This window comes from Alosa alosa, chromosome 2, assembly GCF_017589495.1.
Source record: "Alosa alosa isolate M-15738 ecotype Scorff River chromosome 2, AALO_Geno_1.1, whole genome shotgun sequence".
NCBI lineage: Eukaryota > Metazoa > Chordata > Actinopteri > Clupeiformes > Clupeidae > Alosa > Alosa alosa.
Window position 1 is genome coordinate 23,039,603 of NC_063190.1, and position 3,663 is coordinate 23,043,265.

Here is a 3,663-nt window from a genome sequence, read left to right on the forward strand (position 1 = left end):
GTAATATTCATTTCTATACAAACCAAGACAGCGGATTCCTAAAGAAACGCAAGCACCCACACCATAAGTGTATCTAAATTAGCTATGTACCAAATACAATACATTTTACCGTGACTCGAAGAGCTGTAAACAGTGTTGTAAGGCTGCGTGTACATATCCGCTTGGAGCTCCCGTGGAATTTTGATTTGCGACAAGAATTCTCGGTCTAACCGTTGATGTGCCGTGAGAAAGGTTGAAAATAGGCACCCACCAGCCCAGCACTAAACTCCAAGCGTGGTAAACAAAATTGGATATTTCAGGCAGTAAAAGCCCCGATAAGAACCAAACTAGATTTTGTTCAAATCTACACACCTATGGCAATTTAGGAAATCCCCACAGAGCTGTGGGGAGATATTTTACACTATACTATAAGTCCAGGATACTTCTCACTCACTTTTACATGCATGTCATTTTGTAGATACTGACTGATGTAAAGTATGTTTTACCACTTCCAACACACTCTCAATCATGGTACAACAAATTTTTACCTGTAACTGCATGATGACTTTTGGTGAGTTTTTGTCTGTCTTAAACAGATTTATATGTCACATATGAGGAATTTTCAATGTCACTGAAACAAACGAGAAACACAAACAAGTAATTGTTTCATGTCTTGTTATGGAGGGATGTTAAATTATGCATTTGTATACACCTTTTAAACATGTTTAAACCAGTGGGTGGTTCATGTGCACTATATTGTGTTTCATTTGGTGTTAATAATGATTATGTGTGGTGTTATTATTTGTGTGTGTGTTTCTACCACCTTTTTTTTTTAAACGCTTATGTAAATACTTTTCATGACATTTTTAAGTAGTAGCTGTAGTAGTAGCTTTTTTCTTCTTGCTGTCCTTCATCATCACCGTTTATTTTTGTTCACATACTGTATTATCAGATTGGTTTTGGTCATCTTTGCACTAGCAATAACTATTGCACGATAGACACACATTTCTTTTTTAAATAACCTGATACTATTGAAAATCTCAACAGACTGGATATAGTAAGTTTTGTATAAAGAATATACAGGCAACTAAAAATGATGCTGTTAATCATACATTTAAGTACTAATTGATAATTAATTGTATTCCGTTAGATTGAAATCTTCTTTTAAGTCAGCCTGTTATCTCCTCTTTTACTGTAATGTTCCAATTAGTGCATCAATCTCCAGTCTTTTTGACTCCGAGTTGCTCTCCCTGTCATTCGCATTATTAACAGTCCTCTCCCAAGATGTGCAGAAAGCTACTTTAGTCCTTTGAAGTGTGCATCACACAGGAGGGTTCTTGGTAGGGCAAGATCGGCAGAGCTATAGGTATAGAATGGGTTTGTGTGTGTGTGTGTGTGTGTGTGTGTGTGTGTGAGAGAGAGAGAGGGTGACGAGAGATGACAACTTACACAGAGGAGAGAAGTGAAACGCAGGGCTGGGAGTTTGTGGTGGCTATGAATACTCCTAACAGTATACAGTGGCACCCAGTTGTGTATACACACTACAGCCATTCTCTGCCTGTCATGATGCTATTGCTTCAAGTCACAGGGATCACCTTAAATCCCAGTAATCATTACTTAAGAGGAACTCACCGCCTCAGATGAATACCATTTATGGTGGAAGAAGGCTTCTAAAATATGGGTTGATAGACCAAACACACATACATGCCTATACATTTGTAGACATGCACTGTTATGTACTGTTTAATGCCATCCTTTCTTTAATCAGCAATTCAATGAGGCCAAACTAAACACTCAAAATCATAGTTGTGGCCAGAATTGAAATGTAGTCACTTAGTTATGTGAAATGTGGTTTGTTTATTTTTTTTTGTAAAGATTGCACATACACTATAATTCACAAGTGCACTCTGTACTATTTAACAAACATTTATAATTTAGCAAAAAATATGATTGTTAAAATCAACACGTGCAGCTTGAAAAATGTGAAAAGATGTTGTATATACATTGTCAAGTGACTAGTTAGTCTTCGGCACAACACACTGACACTTGTCTGAGAAATCGAACAAAAAGTTTGCGCAGTAATTTGTAAGTTGCCTGTAACTGTAACTGTCAGGGTTCCCACCGGTCATGGAATTTCTGGAATATCATGGAATTTTGGAAAGTCTATTCTAGACATGGAAAGTCAGGGAATTTTATAATTTTGGGGGCAAAGTCATGGAATATCATAGAATTATTAGCTTTACTGCTTGCTTGAGCAGTTGTGGTTAGTCCAACTTTGTTTATTCGATGTCCATTTATTCATCTCCCGCTCTAAAAAAAGTAAAAGATTATTGAAAGCTACACAACTATTCTGAAATCTTTGGTCAGTATATTGTACCCTTCATTGTAGGTTATGGAAAATCAGTTTTAGTTTTGTCAGGGAAAAGTAATGGAATTTTACATTTCTCTAGTGGGAACCCTGAACTGTGCTTCAAGCTTTAGTTCTGTATAATTGTAAGCAGACAGTCATTTTGCAGTAGGTTCATAACCAAAGTGGACAAACATACACATAGCACCAGAAAGAGAAGGTCAACCTAAATGTCTATAGCAAGCTAACAAGACACGATACATTGTACACTTTAAGCCACGGTTAAAGTAACAAAAAAAGTTAGGATATTTTCTAGCTACAAGCAATAAGATAATTTTATGTCAAAAATGTTCTCATAAAATGCCTCAGTGCCTCTCTGATAAATGTTCAGTCATGGGAGGCAGTAGGATCAGGTGATTTTCAGTTTTTTGAAGAACATATAATTGCAGACAAAAAATGCTCTAGTAAATATAATTGCGGACAAAACATGCTCTAGTAAATGTCAGATTGTAGATTGGTATTTATTCTCTATAGGCAGTATATATCTACATTGATTTATTGTATACATAAAAACTAGAAATGGTTCATATTCAAATATATATAACGACAACAAAAAGAATGCACTGTAATTCTATACAATTTGGAACATTTGAACCTGAAAGTAGTTATCAGTAAGGCTTGGTGAGATTTTGTAAAAACTGATGTGGGTTTGCCATTTGTACAGATTAATTTTATTTGGTTTTGTCATAAAAAGCAACAACAACAACAACAAAACAATGACTAACGATTAAGAGTTTAACATTTTCTGTTGTTACTTAAATGATATATGAAACTGATTAGTATTGCATTTTTACAATGTGACTTCCACACTTTGTATAATTGATGTTTTTGTGTGTTTTTGTGTTCTCCTGTGTTTGCAGTTCTAACATGTTTTGTCCATTGAAACTACATGGAAGGAAATTCTTGCTATACAAATGACATTTCTTATCCAACCTTTGTATGTTTATAGTCTCTCTGTGTATGTATGTATTGATTCCACATAGATGTAGTTAAGTTGCATAAAACTGCCAGGTCCCTTAATCTGTTCATTTGTACCACTGTACCAGCAGTTGAGGTGATCCATGTTTGCTGTGTAGACTTGTCTTAAATCAAGATTTTTAATGTCTTTATTGTTGTTGTTTGCATTTAAATAATAAAAAAAATGGTATGGTTTTGTAATGTGTCACTAAGTTCATACTGACAATGATATGGTGAAGCAAGCACAGAGAGATGTTACGGTGTGCGTGTCAGGTAGGGCGGTAGGGGCGGTCAAGCAGGTGCATGGCTACTCTAACCTG